The sequence below is a fragment of the Panthera tigris genome, chromosome A2 (genome assembly GCF_018350195.1).
Source record: "Panthera tigris isolate Pti1 chromosome A2, P.tigris_Pti1_mat1.1, whole genome shotgun sequence".
Classification (NCBI taxonomy): domain Eukaryota; kingdom Metazoa; phylum Chordata; class Mammalia; order Carnivora; family Felidae; genus Panthera; species Panthera tigris.
Window position 1 is genome coordinate 93,904,061 of NC_056661.1, and position 20,523 is coordinate 93,924,583.

At 38.6% G+C, this 20,523-nt stretch overlaps 1 protein-coding gene across 4 annotated transcripts in view; it reads left to right on the forward strand.

The window, feature by feature from the left end:
* CDK14 (cyclin dependent kinase 14) overlaps positions 1-20,523 on the forward strand; it is a 600,313-nt gene that overhangs the window by 506,813 nt on the left and 72,977 nt on the right. Inside the window, exon 15 of one of the 4 annotated variants that reach the window (XM_042966082.1) lies at positions 6,770-7,825. The exons of the other annotated variants lie outside the window; for them this stretch is intronic. The gene's annotated coding sequence lies outside the window, so the exon portion shown is untranslated. Of the gene's footprint in view, positions 1-6,769; positions 7,826-20,523 lie in introns of those variants that run through there. 4 annotated transcript variants of the gene reach the window in all.

Genomic DNA, 20,523 nt, shown 5'->3' on the forward strand with positions numbered 1-20,523 from the left:
ATAGTTTTGAAGAGTACTTTGTACTCTTCAGGTATTTTGTAGAATGTCCCTCATGATGTTTTCTCGCAGTGATGGATTTCAGGGAAGAGTACCACCCAGATGAAGGGCTCTTCTCCTCGCATCATGTTAGGAAGTACATGATATCCACATGTACTTATCACCAGCCTTGTCACCAGTCACATTGACCTTGATCACTAAGTTAAGATAAGTAAGGTTTTAAAGCCAATGTGACCCTCAGAAAGTAAAGTCAGAGATGCAGGAAGTCTGGGACAAGTTCTCAATCAAATGGAAGGAACTCAAGATGAGTTACTGAACTGAGGACAGAGCTGCCTTACGTCAGAATTAGGAGAGAAGGGGAAAATTACTCTCAAGGCTCAGACCTTCTAATTGAAAATGGATAGAAATGGAGGAGAGGAGTCACTAACAGGACAGTATCTGAGTTAAGAATTCAGAAATGTTCCAGCCTCTGACTCATGATCAGTGATAGAATTCAGCAACATGTCTGACAGAGAGTGAAACATATTTTGTGAACATGAATAAATGTATAGGTACTTTACATATGTTGGGAATAAGGCCAAAGTTTCAGCCCCTCTGTACTGAAGTCTCCTGTGATTTGTCTGTCTTCCCCCACTAGAATCTAAATCTCACAATATAGGAATCTGTTTACATTTTATCTTCATTTCACAATTTTATCTCCATTTCTTAGTGTGGCATGTAATTTATGCTCATTAATTTTTTTTACATAATTTATTGTCAAATTAGCTAACATACAGTGTTTACAGGGTGCTCCTGGTTTGGGGGCTAGATTCCCGTGATTCATCGCTTACATACAACATCCAGTGCTCATCCCAGCAAGTGCCCTCTTCAATGCCCATCACCCATTTTCCCTTCTCCCCTCCCCACCATCAACCCTCAGTTTGTTCTCTGTATTTAAGCATCTCTTATTAAATAGTTTCATTAAATATTTTTAAAATGTTGACTGAATTAGTGAATATTCCAACTAACACACCATACCATGATCTCCTGTCTTATAGTAAATATTTTTTGAGTAGCCATTCTGTTGGTGCTAGGAAGTAGTGAATGAGTTTCTAGTTTCAAGATCCTCACAATTCAGAAACACATATAGGAACATTATATTTCAGGATGATAAAGGCTATGGTAGATATTTACGTGAAGCTATGTGAGGGGACAAATGAGGTAAAAATTAATTCTGCCAGAAGAGCTTGGAATGGTCTCACAAAGGAAGAGATTTTGAGCCAAAGGAGGAATTATATTTTTCGTGGGCATGAAGGAGAAGTGTGTTTTCATCCAGAGGAAAACTGAGAGCAAAGCCATGGCACAAAGTGTAGCATCATAAGTAATGGTCTGGTAAAGCTAAAGAGCGTGGATAGGAGGAGTGAGAAGGGACGAGACTGAAAATGAGATTTGAAGCTGGATTGTGAAGGGTCTGGAATGATGCTAAAGAGTTTGGATTTTAATGTGATTGCCCACGGGGAAATATATACGACTTCCTGGTCAGACACAGAAGAATCAAAACATCTTAAAGCTGGGAAGATCCTTGAAGGATCATATAACAACTTGAAAAGGATGTAGTATTTTTTTTTCTTTTCTTTGAACTTCTTATTATGGTAAATCATGTTTTGAAAATAAGTAAAGAAAATGCATGAAATTCCATTCACATTGACATCTAACATAAAATTAGAGTATTAGAAATTACACCAATACTTAACCTTCTTTTTGACTGAAAACCTATTCATTGTTTAGCCCTAAAATGTTGTGAATCTACTATAGGTATGATTCAACATATCCAACATGTACAGAATATACTCCTTGGAAAGTTATGCAGGAATTATTTTAGTTGAAACAATATGCCTTCTTTGTTTACATATCTTTTTGTAAAATGAATAATGACTCCCTTAATTTAAGTTTTGTGAATATGTAGAATCTCAGTATTGATACACTAACTCCATTTAAGGGAAATGCAGAAACTAAAAAGTGAGATAACTAGTTTTCCAGGGATAAAAATTTAACATAGTTTTTTTTTTTTTTTTTTTTTTAGTATTGTAATAATTTTGTATGGTGACAGATGGTAACTATACTTATCAAGCTGAGCATTTCATAAATATATGTTTATAAATATATACATGTATTTATGTATATATATATGTGTATAATATATATTTATGGAATTGCTATATTGTATACCTGAAACTAATCTAATATTGCCTATCAACTATATTTCAATTAAAAAAAAGACAATTTTCAAAACTGAAAGAAATGTTTAAGAATTTAGTGTCATCATGGTCTTACTTGTAATGTGGTCCACACTCAGCAGCTGTTTTCATGAATATATTCAAACTGGTATTTATGAGTTTTAAGTTCCAGTAAGAGGAAACATGACTTCTCCTGCCCATTTTTGCCTAAATCCAAATAAACGGTTAAGTATTTGAAAATATTAAAGTGTGTCTAACCAACTTCTTTTTTTATATAAATATGAGGAAATACATTTTTTTTAAATGAAACTTATTGTCAAATTGGTTTCCATACAACACCCAGTGCTCATCCCAACAGGTGCCTTCCTCAATCCCTAGTATTTAGTAACTCAGTAACATTTTTGATCATGGTGACACTGATGACAAAGAAAAAAAAATGTCAAAACAACTAACATAAGACAGAGTAAACATAAATTATTTAGAATTGACCGCTTAAATATTTTTAAAGGATATTAGTGAGTAAAGTATACCAAACTAGATGGGATATTATAAATATCTTAAAAATTATAGTCATAAAGGTAATAAACATGGAGAAATACATATGATAATGTAAAAAAAGTAGAATATGCTGCTTATACATGTAATACTTATGTGTGAGGAAAAATGACAACAGAAATACATTAAACTGGCATATCCGTGGTTTAGCAGAGAAAAATGGATTTATAAATGTTATTGCCTAACTAAGAAAGTTAGTTAATTTACAGCTTATAGCCATGGTAAGTTCTCACTATAATTCCAACCTCAGAGCCATCTTGAGTGGGTCCAAGTTCTTTGATGTTCTCTCATTACTGGACTTTCCTCTATAGATAGTAGTATCTGATGAAGAGTCAAATGCCAAGCCAAATAAACTCATTTATAACAACAGAGCATTTAATAATTTAACATTTAAAGTATTTTCAATTACTCTTAAGAAATGTTGGTAAATTAACACTAGAAATAGCAGTGTCCACATGATTAAGGAACAGCATGGAAACATAATTTAGCCAAAGCAAATAGAAGAGCTAAAGTATTCACATCAGAATAAAAATTTTGAATGCCAGATTCTGCACTTATTGCTTATCTGAATAAATTTTTCAAAAGACTGCTTTTTGAGTCTTTTTTTAATGAAACATTACCTCCTTCTTTATGCCAAAACTAATTGCACAACATTGTTTTGTGTGTTGAGAGGATGGAGATATTGTAGGGAAGCCATGACTGTTTTCCAGTTAAATCCATTTAACAAAAGTCAACAGCTCATGGCTGATAGAGAGTCTTCAAGGCAAATAATTTACCACCTCACCTCATCCCCCAAACTTCTCCTGATCATGATAATGTTGGTCTGCCTGCAAGAACATAATACAATGTTCAGTGGTCCACTGCCCACTTGCCAGGACCTGAAATGCTTGCAAGAGGTCAGAAATTGCTTGGTTGACCTTATCTCTATCTTGTCTACAGCTTAAGGATAAAGAAGAAAGGCAGGGGAGACAAAATCATTACCTTTTTTTATACCTTTTATCTGTAATACAGGGTGAAAATAAACTTTGAGAAGAAAATATATAGGGGAAGAAAAATGTGTTTGTAGAATTTTTATATCGTATCTATACACTACATATATTTTTATATTTATACATTTTATATATGTGTGTCAACTAAACAATTTGTTTCATTTTTACTTCTTTCTCACTTTCTTTGTGACTTCCCATGCGGTGCTTCACCACTCAGTAAGCTTTGCTTTTTGAACTGTCTGTTTTCCTATAGTTTCTGATTTCTACCTTCATTCCATCACTTGACTTGAAATATTCCCTGGGAGGGGTGAAAAGAGAAAAGTGTATGTGTGTGGCGAGTGGAGAGAGGGTGGCCGAGTGGGGTGGAAAGAAGGCAGAGGGAGGGAGACTGCTGAGGGGGAAAAAAGATTTAAATGAGAACTAGAATGAATGCCTCACTTGTTGGCTTTTAGCACAATTACCATACCTTAGGAAATATGCAGGGAATAGTTAATTACGACTAAATGAGCCCCTTTTAGAGGCAGTGGCAGGCCCAGGGAGCAGACTGTCAGAGCTGTGAAGGATGTGAATTGGGAGGCTGGTCTGCGTCAGGCTGTTGATGGTCTGCTGGGGAAGCCAGACAGAGCAAAGATAGCTGGGGGAGAGTAGCCTCAGACAAGGGAGCCACGGATGGCATTTGCATACTTTTCCTGCAAAGGGGGTTTAATCCAAAGAAAGAAGGAGATTTCAGTATTGTCAGGCAGGCTTTGTTCGGGTGGAGAGCAGAAGGAAATCTGAAGGGGCCTTTCTCAAAGCCTTGGTCTCAGCCTCGAGGTTGTTCTAGTAAAGTTATGTTCTTGAGGGTTGTTTGCACACTATTGTCTGTTTGAAGATCTTCTAAACCCGAAGGGCTCAAAGTATCCCCCTTTGCCAGCACAAAAGAAGGGAATTTGTGTGGTAAAAATGACTCGTGTTGCAAACTGAACCCAAGCCCCCTTTGTTCTTGTACAAAATACTCTGAAGTTCCAAGGATGTCTTTCGAGCCACACTGAGTGAGTCATACCGTAAAAGTGTTTGCAGGCTAGAAAACAAGGTAAAACCAACCCATACTTGTGTCTTTCTTTGCCAGCTCAAAGAACTCCTTAACATAACCCCCAAAAAAAGATGGCTCAGAAAAGCATGGCAGACAAAAAAAAGACAAGTTTTGATTGCCATGAATCATTTTTTTGCTCCATTTCCTCACAAAATTTTCTGAGACTGAAGTGTTTAAGTCTAAAGTTGAGGCAAATTATTTGGACTACCAAGCAGAAAGTTTTCTCACCACCTGACAAACCTTATCTTTTACTCGGCAGCATGAGCTTATGATTGTGGTGTGTGTCCAATTGTCAAAACTATGCCTTCTTTTATGAACTGTGATGGACTTATACAGTCCATATATACAATGGTCTGATCTTCAGCGTTAAGTTTTTCTAATAGTCCACATGTTCATAGTGAGGAGTGTGTATTTGCAATGCCTGTTTATGTGATAAATCAGCATGATATTTATGGGTCAGAAATCAAGACTTGTTTCAACTGCGCTAGTTGGTTTGAGCCTAAGTGCTCATAATCCTTACAGTTAAGGAAAGTATGTACTAAAACACAGAATCTAAGCTTAAAAAAACAGCAATGTACTTGTTTATAAGGATAATGTGGTCAGTTGTGAGTGCCTTTTAAATTTATCTTACATATATATAGGCGTATATATGTGTGTATACATATATATGTGTATATGTATGTATGTGTGTATACATATATATGTATATATATGTGTGTGTATGTATACATATATATGTATCTGTGTATATATATGTATATATCTCCACATATAGAATTCAAACATACAAACTAAACATGGCTTGTTAGCTGACTAAGCAGGATATGCAGTAAAACTTGACCTTGGAGGTTAGGGGAAAACTGTGTATTAATATACAGCAACTAATTTAGCCTGAGACTTTTTTTATTAAAAACATTACTTTATCAATTTTTTTTATTGTTGTTGACACTTCTGCTGGATTTTGACTCCTTTGGAGAAGGAAGAAGCATAGAAGACCCTATACAAATTCAAAATTTAAAAAAGCAATGAAAAATCTGTTTGAGGGTCTACAACACAAGGAAATGTTCGTTTAAGTTTCAAAATAAAGGCAAAACCTGTAACATGTACAAACAAAGAGAAAGCTTACTTTGAAATTAGTATGAGCCAGCTTCTGAGAGAAAAGTTATGCCCTCTTCATTGGTAAAGTTATTAAGAAAGCTTTTATCAGGATAATCATCTGTTCGGGTTTTCACTGATGTTATAATGCCAGTGAGTGTGGATTACAGGTGAGGTTGGATGTTAAGACATTGGCAATGGCCAGATTAGAGCGTTCTGAAGTTATAGATGAGTGGATAAAACATTGCTTGCTACTTTCCTAAGTACGTTATTTTTTGTTATTGTTGAGATCCTTGTCTCCGAACTAAGTAAACTCTGCTTTGCTGAAAGTGGTGCATTTCTTTCTCCTGCTTTGCATTTTTCCCTGTGAGAAGCGTGTCTGAATTGCAGGGGGCGGTGGGGGGGGGGGGGACCTGAATATACCTCTTTGTTGCTGAGCTTGTCAAGCACAGCGCTGTGTTCTCTTTCCCACCAGGAAGGTCAGGCCGCTGGGGGCCAATCTGTTTTCTGAAATGAACCCTACTGTCTGTCCCTGGTGTCTGACAGATTGAAACAGTTGTCTGTGTTACCACACTTTCAATACTTTTTAAATGCTTCATTTTCTGGGAAAAGCATAATATATGTAGGCTACAGTGGAAAGATAAAAAGTTTTTAAAAGGACTGGACTTTGGTATTAATATTTATCTGCAAGACAAATTTAATTAACTTCCTAAGAACATATTTACAGATTAGGAAGTTAACTGTGCGCGCACACACACACACACCCACACACGCAAGATAAGCCTTTACTTATGAGTTGTACTTCTAAAGACTTATACTGAGGGTTCTTTTTTTTTCTTTTTCAGTTGGAGTAATAAAATTATGAAGTATGGAACTGTTTCAATAGTAGAACTGTAGAAGTAAGAGTCTTTTGTTCACTTAGATTTCAGTTTCATGTATTTTGATCAGAGGTATGTATAAAGCCTGAAGAAATTTGTACTGTGCTGAGCCTCACTTCAATACTCTCCAGATAATTGAGCTAATTAAATCTTTACCAACATTAACACAACTCCAGCATTCCTTGGACAGTGGATAATTATTGCACGAACATGGCAAGCTTAAACTAAACAGATGAAAATAGAGTTCTGTGGAATGGGTATTGAGTTTATTCTTTATTCATCTTTTGATAAGGTTTAATTAAAACTGCCTCTCTCCATTGTGGTGAGAATGAATGTGCTTGTTTTCTTAGTGAAAAGCAAATTATTCACTTCAGCCATGGTTCAATAATCAAAGCGTTTGCAAAGTTTTGGGTTATAGTGTAGCTGTGGGGATATAATTGCTGCAATTCTGTATGAGGGCTTTATCTTTTTTTATTACTTTCTCTTATTTATTTTTGTAGAAAGAAATTTATAAAAGCCCATTTTGTGATTTGGTGTGGAAGTACATATGTCTGAAGCCTTCCTTGTTGTAAGTTTACCATGTCTAGATGGTTGTTTTTTTTTAAGTGTATTTCCTGCAGCCTCTTGCTAAAATGAAAAATGAAAAAGGACACACATTTAAATAAATAGTATTTGAAATGGATCTTTCAAGTTAGTGAAGAAAGTTCAGTCAAACCTTTGAATTCTGTGGCTCCCACTGTATTGGCCTAGTCAGTCAACAATCCTAAGGGTGGAAAAGGAGTAGATGTTGGGAATTCTTTCCACACATACATGTTTGCATTCTCTTTCGCTTTTTTCAAATCCACCAGAAATATCTTCTGTGTTGTTCTTCTAAAGGGATGGGTTATTTTCTTGTGTTGGTGATGATTTGTAGCATTAACAGATTTGATGTATATTAATGACAACTTATTTTCAAACTGTCACGACTGTGCTGTGATTTCTTTTCCTCTCTACTTCTTTTAAAAATAAAATGGTAAATTACAAGATATCGGATGTTTTATAGAATCAAGGACAAAAATAAAAGTGAGCCTTGACTGGGAAGCCTGGGTGGCTCAGTCGGTTAAGCGTCCAACTTCAGCTCAGGTCATGGTCTCATGGTTTGTGGGTTCAAGCCCTGTGTCGGGCTCTGTACTGACAGCTCAGAGCCTGGAGCCTGCTTTGGATTCTATGTCTCCCTCCCTCTCTGCCCTTCTCCTGCTCATGCTCTGTCTCTGTGTCAAAAATAAAATAAACATTAAAAATAAATTTAAAAAAAAACTGAGCCTTGGCCATAAACTGGAAGCAGAGACTCAAACACAGACTCGCTGTCTCTCCTCCTTTTTCTTGTTGCCTAGCTTCTGACTTTCCCTGCTTTTCTGGTCCGTGTGGTGGAAATCTCTGTGGCCTTGTCCCATGATGTGTCATGAGAAAAAAGACCAGCCATCACTGTAGGTCAGCATTCCCAACTCCCTACAAAGGGAATCTGCCCTTCTTGGATCAAGTGAATTAGCCCTGCATCCCAATGTTAGTGCCTCCGCTTGCCACTTTTTACTGCACTTTTTCCTCATTGGTTCCTCAGAGACGGAAAATGCATACAAGAGCAAAATTTTCTAATCTATAGAATTATTTCTAAGGTTGTCATTGAATGCAGTGTTTTTCAACTCCCTTAACGTGCAGAGACAGCGTCTAGTGGACTGGAAATCATGTTTCTTAAATGGAAGAGATGAGATCAGAAAGAAGCATGTCAGATGACACAGGTAGTGATAAGAGTATTGTGTCATGGAAGTTTTGTCTCAGCTGTGTGTGTGTTCAGATGCACCTGTACGAGTCACTTAATAAAATGTGTTTTTGCAGTGAGTTGTGGCCAAAACAAGTTTGAAAGCCAGTGGCTGCTCCTCTGATCCCCTTCGAGGTTTTTCTTGGGAGGCAGAGGGGGAAGGGGGTTGACACTGGGCAGGACTCCAAGTCCATCACTCTCTCCATCAAAGTAGCTGCACTTTAATCTGCTGCATTCGTTCTGTTTTTCTCCTAAGATACCTTTTAAACAAAGGATGCAGTGGCCAAAAGTTTGAATAAATGATTTCCCAGGTCCCTTCTTGGGATTTTTTAGAGCTAAGTACAGTAGCTGCCAGGGCCAGATCAGGCATTATTTTGCTTTTCTGTTCTAAGGAGGACTTGGGAAATCATCCAGCCTTCAGTTGCTTGGGTTGTTTTTTTTTTATTTTTTTTTTCTTTCTAAAGTTGAAATGCAGTTTCCCTACTTAATCCCATAGAAAACTCTGAGACTTAGCATATAACCAGGACAACACTAAATCAGAATGGATTTTAAACAGTCTTACAGTTTAAAAAGGGAAAAGCAATGAGTCCTTCTCCCTGCACGTTTCCTGTCTGATTCATTAGGGAGGGACCAAAGGCAGAAGTGAGCATTGGTGACATGAGTGAGAAGGAGCCAGGCAGCCTTGCATGCCCAAAAAAGGTCCTTGGAGAACTGAGTGTTGAGGGGAGACCCAGTATCTTTAATAGAAATAAATAAAAAAAAAATGGACTTCCCTAAGAGTGCATTTTATTTGACTTCCTTTGGAGAGTTAGAATAGGTTTAGCAGGCACTTTTTCTACCTTTGACATGATTGACACACAGTGTCCTGAAAGCTGGGATCTAAGGTTGCACTCTGGTGTTTAATTATGAGTTCTGTTTTGCCTATATGCAAAAATATGTGAAACAATTATGGGCTTCCTTTCTTTTAACCTTATGTTAGTGGACATTTTATCAGTCATTCATTGCATTAATCTTAATATCAGCCTGTTAGAGCGTGCCTGGGTGGCTCAGTTGGTTAAGCGTCCGACTTCTGCTCAGGTCATGATCTCACACTTTGTCAGTTCGAACCCCACATCAGGCTCTGTGCTGAGCTCCTCTGAGCTCCTGAAGCCTGCTTCAGATTCTATGTCTCATTCTCTCTCTGCCCCTCCCCCCCCACTTGTGCTCTGTCTCTCAAAAATAAATTAAAATGTAAAAAAAAAAAATTTTAATGAAAAAAAATATCAGCCTGTTAGCAGTAGACTTCACTCGGTACAGGCAGCTCTTGTGACTCAGGGAAGCCGTGTAAAGTAGGGCTTAGTAGGGTCTTTGCCTTGGAGACCTGGGCCTTGGAGAGCCTGGGCCTTGAGGCTTTACTGCACTACTCACCAGCTCTGTGACCTGAGCTAAGTCTTAACCTACTAAGCCTCAGTTTTTCCCATTTGTCAATCAGGACTAAGAATAGTGCCTATTTTATCAGGGACTTGAGATCAAATGGGATGATAAATGTCAAGCATTTAGCACAGTGCCTTGCTTGATTTGTAACAAGTGTTCCATACCTTTCATGAATCCCAAATTCCATGAAGTCTGTGATAAAACAAAACACATATTTACTTGAACTCTTCTATGATAATTATTTTTTGTCTTTCCATTTCTTTTACTAAAACAAAACAAAAATCTAGAAATCCTTACAATGCAACATATTTCTTGGCACAAATCCTACATGATCGTGACAAAAGGAAGAACAAATCAGGGTTCAGTTTGGTATGATAGTTTTAATGTAGATGAAGAAAGGGGATTAGTGGAAATTGGGAAGAGATATTCAAGAGACTCTTTTTTGTTATCAGCAGAAGACGAAAGTAGAAGGGAACGTGTTGCATGCAGAGGATGGCAGGGATTTACTTGAGCGAAGCAAAGAACTCAATAAAGTGGAAACAGTCTTTAAGGACGATTATTTAAGTTTCATGACCCTCAATAAGGGGTTGTTCAAAATCATTCCAAAGAAATCGTTAATGTCGGGGCCCCTGTGTGGCTCAGTCGGTTGAGTTCCGACTTTGGCTCAGGTCATGATCTAGAGGTCCGTGGGTTCAATCCCCATATCAGGGCTGTGTGCTGACAGCTAGGAGCCTGGAGCCTGCTTCGGATTCTGTGTCTCCCTTTCTCTCTGCCCTCTCCAGCTCTTGCTCTGTTTCTGTCTCGCTCTCTCAAAAATAAATAAACATTAAAAAAAAATCGTTAATGTGATGTAGTCATGTGGTTGGAGTTGGAGGAGATAGACGAGAAAAATTAGAATTGCCTCCCACATTGTGAGACTAGAGCATTGACCACGTGGTACCTTCCCTGGTGGCCTGGAAAAACTCTGGAGGGACAGGCAGTAGGTGGGGAGAGTGAGACCACGTCTGGGCATGGAAAGTAAAAGTGTGCTTCAGTTTAGGTTGGCGTATCATTTGAAAGTGGGCAATTAAAAGCGGAATCAGAGATTTGGGTGCCTGCAGCAAGATGGTGCTCTGATGAGGTCAACATAAAAGTTCAAAAATGGGATCACTGTTACTGCACTCTGGGTAAAGACAACAGAGAGAGAGGTCAGAAAAAGCAGAAATAAGTTGTAGGTGTGTCCCAGTCGCAATCTTCTCCAGACCTCTTTTCTGTGCAGAGTTCCACACTGCAAGTTGTTTGTCTTTCTCTTATTTTCCAAAACACCATGGGGGCTGTAACGTGAAAGCCTTTAGTAGACATCGGCCATACACGTATTTGCTTAAAACAGTGTGTTTAAATGTTTAAAATTAAGATCCAGTGATTAAAACTACATGGATTTTACATAAAAATCCATTTTTTTCTGTGTCTCATTAAAAAGAAAAGGAAGATCGAGCCACTCCAGGCATTCTCTAACTGCAGTGAATAGCTGGGGCTGAGCAGCACCTTCTTTAGAAGAGGCCATGCTCTGAAGTTTGCCACAACCTCTGCCACTGCAGCCTGTCCTTCTGCCAATGAGGCTAGAAAGCACGTGATTCTTACCCTCGCCTTTTTGCTATTGTTCTTCTTACAGTAGAAGTAAAAGACAAGTGAAACATATAACCATGTTTCTGTACTAATGGCCAAAATTTTAAATTAGCCAGAGGGGCTTTTTGTTGAAGAAAAATTGGTGAGAGCATATTTCTTTATATAAATTAATGTAGGGGCATCTGGGTGGCTCAGTTGGTTAAGCGTCCAGCTTTTGACTTCAGCTCAGGTCATAGTCTCATGGTTCGTGAGTTTGAGCCCCACATCAGGCACTGTGCTGGCACTGCAGAGCCTGCTTGGGATTCTCTCTCTCTCCCTCTCTCTCTACCCCTCCCCTACTTGTGTGCTTTGTTTCTCTCTCTCTAAAAATAAATAAATATACTTTTTTAAAAAAGCCATAAAAAATTTAATGTAGCATGCTTCACTCACAAAGGTTACCTCTTTGGCCCTTATTGGGCCTGTCTTAGAATCTTTTCTGTGTGATAATTAGATTTATTTTACCATTATATGTGCTTATCTTCCATTTCTAAGGGGACCATAAAGCTTTTTTGAGGTAAGGTTGATATATTCCATAGCATTTAGCAGAGTGTTGTACACAGGGTGAAATATTTGCATTTAGTTGCTGGGGAACCAGGAGCAAACTGAAAAGAATACAAATTTCCAGTGAAGAAAGATATTCATGGAAATAAATGGCCCAGATGAATGAGAACCAGAAGACAATTCGCAAACATTTATTAAATGCTAACAAATCACATATAGATGTGTGACCTATATAATGACATGGTTATGTTTGCTCAGGCTGCCATAACAAAATACCACAGAATGGGTGGGTTTAAACACCAGGCACTTATTTCTCACTGTTCTGGAAGCATAGAAAGTCCAAGAGTAAGGTTCTGACATATTTGGTTCCTGGTGAGAGAACTCTCTTCCTGGCTTATAGGCGTCCACCTTCACACTGTGTCCTCACATGGTGGAGAAAGCAAGAGGGAGAGCTCTGGTCTCTCTTCCTCTCCTGTAAGGACACTACTGTCATCATGGGGCCCCACCCTCATGAACTCATCTCACCTAATTACCTCCCAAAGGCCCCAACCCCAAATGCCATCACATTGGAGGTTAGGACTTCTATATATGAATTTTGAGTAACATAAACCATTCAATCTATGACAGTGGTTCCTTATTGTCAAGTGGCTTAAGTGCATTAAATGACATAAGATATAGATGACTACTAACTAGCTCAAGGTAAAATACAAAAAGTATAATTATACAAATGTAAATTCAGGGCGAGGAAAACAGCAGGGACAGACCTCACTGAGTCAGGGAATGCTTCATGGAGAAGATATTATGTGAGCTAAGGCTTGAAGACTAGGTAGGATAGTTATAGTCAGAAACAGGCTTCCAGAGAGGGGGATTTAAAGGCGCAGAGAACCTAAAAAGTCCAGGTTATGTGGGGCGCCTGGGTGGCGCAGTCGGTTAAGCGTCCGACTTCAGCCAGGTCACGATCTCGCGGTCCGTGAGTTCGAGCCCCGCGTCAGGCTCTGGGCTGATGGCTCGGAGCCTGGAGCCTGTTTCCGATTCTGTGTCTCCCTCTCTCTCTGCCCCTCCCCCGTTCATGCTCTGTCTCTCTCTGTCCCAAAAATAAATTAAAAAAAAAAAAAACGTTGAAAAAAAAAATTTTTTTAAAAAGTCCAGGTTATGTATGAAGGCGCAAGCAATGTAATGGCCTCAACAACATGCATGAATGGGTGCATGGGTACCTGGAGAAAGGCACGAAAGAAAATCTGATCAAAGAGTATTCATTGTATTGTCTAAACAAGCATGTGCTACTCTTTTCCTGATCCTTTGTCTTTGCCTTTTATTTCTAGAAAACTTTGCTATGCACAATAAAACATGGTACTCAGGTTTATAATAGTAATAGTGACAGCCTTTGACTTACTGAACACTCACTGTGTGCCAGGCATCAATGGTGGACACTTTACACAAATACTCTCACTTAGTCCTCACAACTGCCTTGTGACTTAGGTGTTCTCATCCCCAGTTTACAGAGGGGGAAACATACATGAGCCATTCATTCATATCCCCCACATCCCCCAGCTGAGTGGTACAGTTGCATTCACAGCCCAGATCAGCAAGGTGCTAGAAATGTGAAATAATAGCATGCTATCCTTGTACTCAACACTGGTCTTATTCTGACTTCTAACAAGTCTGCTTTACTTGAGACGTTTCAATCATAATCCGTCTAAGCCTATGCAATTATTTAGTTGCTAATGTCTAGAGGAACATTGACTACCTCTGGAGATAAAATTAGAGACGCGAGAGCTACAGTTGCCCCCAAAACCCTGTCCAAATTGAGTTAATTAATCTGTAACTCGAAAACCCTAAAGGCCCTATTTAAATACAATTTCACTGTTAGTGAGAAGCTCTAGAAACCTTGATTAAAACTGAATGCAGTCAGAAATAAAAAAGTGTAAATCTGTCTTTAGTCTAAATTTCTCAACGAGAAAATTTGCCGTAAGTTCCATATTGTTTCAGTTAGCTCTTAAAATACATATCACAATTATTAGTAAAATGATAGTAATGTTCTATATAAATCTCATGAAGGCCCAATTGATCTGAAAACATCTAGGATTTCTATGTAAGCACTTGTGGGTTTTGGGGGGTTGTGTGTTATTTTTTTAAGTTTACTTATTATTTGTAATTTGTGTAAGCTCTATACCCAATGTGGGGCTCAAACTCAGTGACCCCAGGATCAAGAGTCACATCATAACACTTGTTTTTTTAAACATATACTTAAGATACTATTACATGGGCCAAATTCAAATGGTATTAGCATTTCGTAAATACTTCTTTCACAATAAAAATCTTGTAGGTGCAGAATTCTTGTGCAGCCTTTGTCTCTGACCAGTTTTCATGGATTCCAGCAGCTTGTTCTTATTTATGTCAGTGTAAGGGAAAAGCGAACACAGATCATCCAGAAGCCATTTAGTTTGAGGATGCATTGTTTGAACCGCAGCTGTGCTATCATAATAATTTGGGGCACAGTAAAATTAGTCTGTACCTCTTAAAATACTAGTCATTTTGGAGCAGGGATTCCAGAATGTCCTGATGCCTGGAGCAAGTCCACAAAAGGGATCATCCACTGACAGATATTTGAGGGCTTTTAAAAAATGTGTAGCAAAAGCAAACAAAGTGAAGAATCAAAGGTAAGAAAGCAAGGAAGAGACGATTGTAGCAAAAGCATAAGCTGTTCCTCACTTTTCACTTCTAGGCCAAATCCTTACTGTTTGGTCCATTCCAGGGACATCGTGGCAGGGAAGAGAGAAAGGAGACTCTGGCAGACCTTCCTCCCTCCCTACGAAGAGATTTAAACCTTGAGATAGTGTTACTCTCTTCGTTTTCACCTTTTTTGTTCTTAACTAGTTGCTGAAGTGCGCGTGAGGAAAGCCATAAGGTATTTGTTGTTCAGAGATCAAGTACTGTTAAAAACAAAAAGAAACGGTTCTCGGGGTTCCTAAGAAAAACACTAACCAAATGAGACAGAGGGAGGGGTGATCTATTCTCTTCAGTGGTTTAAGATTTCCTGTTGATGTGGATAACCAATATATGCAAAGGCCTGTTCTGATTGAGCAATCTCAGTACCATCCTCATAGTGCCTCATTTCTTTAGACATACCTTTTTAGAGGGCTGAAATTTAAATTAATAAACCAGTCAGGGCTGCATGCCGACATGACTTGAAAGTTAACTGGAATTTATTGATCTGCAGCCTACAAGCTGTTCTATGCTGCACTGCACATAAGAAACCAGTCTTTAAAGTCGCCAAAAAATTTTTTTTAATTACCTCAAAAAAGATATTTTGCATCTTCAGACAGTACTGTTGTTTGACTGGAACCTTCTCCCCTCTACTCCTCTTGCTCCCAAATTGGGTCATTAGTGACTAAGGTTGATAACAGTAATCCTGATGCAACATTCACAATCCATGCTCAATTTTCTGCATTAAGTCGAGAGAATGGAAGCCATGGCTCTTCCAGGCCTGCCACTCTTCCTCTTTCTGTGGAAGGGAGAGGAGGGGAAGTTCAAAAGCTGGGGGTGCAGCTAGAAGCTCCTCATTTGCTTTGTTAACCTGTTAAGAATCTAGCCTCCCAAATATCTCAAACTTCTTAAGCGTATTTCACATTTTCCCTGGATGCTTTCTCTTGAAGAGCCACCTATTGTGTAAATCTAAGCACATCCTATCGGGTGTCCTAAAAGAGCCTTTTAAACTTCAAAGGGGTTTACCTGGCTTTACTCTTCAGACAGTGAGCATAGTGATACCACCCCCCTTACTATTCAGACAGTGAGCATAGGGGATACCACCCCCGCCCGCTCCCTGTAAATCCTCTGTGACTATAAACTTTTCCAGTCACTCCTCTCAACTTGTGTTTTTTCCTTGCTGAACAATTTTTCTATCTCTGTCTGCCTCCATTGTTCTTTCATTACACACACACACACACCAATGAGATTTTTTTCCCTCCATTTTTAAAAATAATACTTAGAATATTTTATTTCCTCAGTTTCACCAGACTTTTCTAATCAGATGTCTTGTAGGACATAGTCATCAAACTTGTCCATGTTGGGTGGGAGCAGTTATGCCAGTTCGGTGCGTTGATAAGAGCATCATCTGCTTGTCACCCTCCACCCCACCTCCAGCAGCTCTTCTCTCTTCTCTTGTCTCTTTCCTCTCTCTCTCTTTCTCTCTCTCTCTCTCTCTCTCTCTCTCTCACACACACACACACACACACACACACACACAATCTTCCCATGGTTTTATCACACGAAAGAGGCAGATACGTCATGCAGATCTACCTTCCCTCCTTCATTCCTTTTCTTTTTTCTTTTTTCTTTTCTCTTTGCTTTTCTTCTCTTTTCTTTCTTTCCTTCCTTCTTTCTTTCAGTGTGCTTCTCTCTCCAAGATAACTTTTAATATTAAAAAGAAAATCCAGCTAATGCTGTCTGTCGGTTACATATGACACTTCTCTGATGAAAAAGGTTGGTTCTTCTCATTATTTCCCATCTTAAATCAACTCCTCTCTCCATGAGAAAACACTTTCCCAATCCCATGTTCACTCCGTTTTTATAAACCATCTTTGATGTGGAACCTTGTCAAAGGGCTTTAAAGGTTTAAATAAATGATGTGCCCTGCTTATTTACCTTCTCAAATAACTCACAATGACTGAAGAGTCATGCCCTCTCTCTATATATAAGCCACATTGCTTTTCTCCTAACAGATTATGTTTGCATATATGATAAATATCTTCTACCATATCCTAGATTGTACTAATTTGCTATCAATGAAGTCAGATTATGAGTCCCAGGATCAAAATCAAACTCTTTTTTTCCCATAAAAATCTGGATAGGTGCATAAATAATCCAAAATAACAACCAACTCTGAAATTATTTCTCTTTTGGTATGATAATACTTCATAGCTTTTATTCCTTCTAAGCTATGTTTAGAATTCTGTTTAACTTTAAAAGGAGCATGTTTAACATTAAAATCAGCATCAGAGAGTCAGTCAAGAAGTGAAAAGGGACCTGGGGCTTAAAGTTTGTTATCTCCATATCTCTTTGAATACCTTTCTATCTACATATACAACAAATATGTACACACATGTACAAATATGATCAGTAACAATCCCTGGATTCTGAATAACATGTGAATAATAAAATTAAGCTGTATGATACAAAATAAGAACTCATTTTAAAAGAATTTTCAAATCAGATAATGATGTGCACATAATTACATTTTACTGAGATAGGAGTTCTCCATTTCCAGCGCCTTTAATAAAATAGGATGGTAACTCGTCTGGCGGGTATGAAGTTTGTCAGGTAATAATTAGTTTTGGTGCCCTATCAGTATGCCCCTGTTCTGGATGTTTAGGCTACAAAGTCAAGTAAGTCTTAGTGCCCAACCTTAGGGATACTGCAGTCTTCTAGGGAAGACAAGAGCAATCAGTGAGCCTTGCCCGATAATGAGAACTGCAGTCAGTTAGTTATGCCCGGGAGTGCAACAGACCATAGCCAGGAGGACGGTAGGACCATGGAAGAGGGATGGGTAGACAGTGCTGCTGGTAGGACTCCTTGCTTAGAGGTATTATTTTATGTTTTCCATTCCCTTCATATCAATACAAGTCAACAAATGTTCATCCAGTCCTTACTATTTACCAGGCATTGTGCAGACAAGATATAGCTGCTATCCATAAGGGGCCTATAGACTAACAGCAAAAGTTGTTGAAATTTTCTGTAAAAGCAACCATAACACACTATATGTGAAACTTTACAATTAGGAAGCCTGGGCCCTGTAGTAAAGGCCTAATGATTTTTGAGTGCTCTGGATGGACCAGTAGTCCTAGCTCGTTTTTAATAATAATATTTATTCAGCACTCTGATTTCTGCCATAAAACAGTTTTGCCCTCCAGAAAAAGAACCATTTTGGGAAATGTGAGCCAAAGGGCCATTTCAGGATATGGAGTGAACAGCTCTCCAACTAAGAAAGTAGTAATAGGTAGGAGATGTTATTTAAGTGGGATAAAATGCTGAAAAGAACTTTATGTCAAAATACTCCTTCCCTCTTCTGCACCCCTCTTCTGAACATTTGGGAGCTTCTTCAAGAAAAAAGTTAGCACCACTTTCAGCACGTGGTACAGCCTCTTTCTTTGCATTCTGTCCTTTCTGACTTTCCTCCCCTCCTCGCCACTTTCCCTGCATCCTCTGTCCCCTGGTGCAGGCTCGCACAGGATTCCAAGCATGGAGAGCTGCTGACTACTGCAAATGACATCTAATAGTTCTTAGTGGTTCAGGCTTTCTCAGTTAGCATGTAGCTAATGCATGAAATGTTAATACTTCTTAAAAAGAACATATGTTACAATCTCAGTGCCTTGTCAAACACGCTCTAATCTGTTAGCAATTTAGACCTGACAAAAGCTTGTTTCTTTGCCGCATATCTGTCTCCATAGTTTTCCCCATTCTGTGTCCTGGGCAAGTTCAAAGCCTGATGACGACATTAAATAGCACATGCCTTGGTTTTGTTAGCCAGCTCTAAACTGTTTTATATGAATGCACTAACTAATTTCACTATATGGAATTATGCTGTTTGGGTGTGTTTCCGTCCCCCTATTTTTATTCCGCTCCATTTTCTCCCCCTCTCTTTATTGACCCGATGCATCCAGATCCATAATGGCAGGAAGAATTGATTGACTCAGAGAGTAGAGGATTGCAGTGTAGTGATTTCACGCTCAGTTGTTGGCTAACAAGGCACCATAGTTTTTATTTAGTGAGGCCCAGTGGCAGGAGATGAAGAATTGTGTAGGGTCCAGCTGCCAAGGTTACAGAGCAGGCAGCTTAACGGGCTTCGGGGTTCCAAGTGTGAGGGGAATTGTCTCTTCCCAGCAGGTAAGGGACAGATCTAGATAGCGTCCATTGCGTTCAAGATGCTAAGTGGCCTGGCCAATTCATAAATCTAAAAAATTACAACATCCTCCAGTTGGGATCGTGCACTTAACCCGTTTAATGCCATAGATGTAAGACCTCCTGCCTGCTACTTGTTTACGAGGAGACACTTTGTGTTTAAAGCATTTCCTTAAATGCAATTCCCCTGTTTCCCTTTAAATCAAAATATATTAGATCAACTTATTAATTATGTATTTAGGTGAAATGTAGTCAATCTATTTATTTTTGCTACTCTATCCTACAGGAATGTAATATATTTACATTCTTTTTCAGACAGTGATTTTTTTTTTACATGTTGATCTAAAATACTAGAAAAGCTTAATGTTTATGTACTGGGTGTGTGTGTGTGTGTGTGTGTGTGTGTGTGTGTGTGTGTTTTAATTTTTGGTAAGTGAAATGGCCTAGTGAATTTGGCTTTTCCTCCATCCATGAAAAGTAGTTTACTAAGTCAGTAAAGGTTTCTGAAGAGGAACATCAAGGACAGTATTTATCCTATTTAAAAACCAGTTTTCAAGCATGTCGAAACCACTGTTAATGTGCTAAGTTCAAGTGAACCAGTGAAGGACCTCTGCTTGATAAAATTAGCCCTCTTCTAGTTTCTGCATACTAAAAGATAATACAACTGTGTCTCTTTATTTTTTTTTATTTTTTTCATGTTTATTTATTTAGTTTGAGAGAGAGCACATGAGCAGGGGAGGGGCAGAGAGTGAGGGAGACACAGAATCTAAAGCAGGTTCCATGCTGTCAAGGCAGAGCCCAATGTGGAGCTTGATCCCACAAATCATATCATGACCTGAGCTGAGATCAAAAGTCTGACACTTAACTAATTGAGCCACCCAGGCACCCTCAATTGTATCTCTTTAAATAGAGTGTTAGAATTTAGGTTTTGGTGCACCTATGGCTTTTAGGACATTAATCCAAATAGATTTTAGTATAATAAACATAAGATTCATATTCCTTGATTATTTGCCTCATTAATGCATAAAGTATTTTTTTTAATTTTGTTTATATGGAAAACTCTCCACTAAAGGACAGAGTATCACTATTAATAATTGGTATTGAATGCCTGCAATGTCCCAAGGATTGTATATCCCATTAAGCAGGCATAATTTGTTCTTAAAACTAGAGTTCCTTTGTGGAGGCTATTCCATTGGCTTCTGCTCTAGCGTTCTGCCCCTGCCCTTACACCCTCCTCACCCAAACACGGGTCTTCAGGCTATCTCACAGTACCAAGCAAAGAACTCAAATTCTCAGTTCTAAAGTGAGTCTGATTTGCCGACAGTTATAGGTCCAATGGGAGTCTCCTCATTCCCAGAGTCCATTCGTTTCACATCATATCCCTGATACAGAATGGACCTATTAAAAGTGGCTCATTGTAATTCAAATCCAGATAACTGTGGATCTCATTATGCTCTCGTGCACGCAAAAC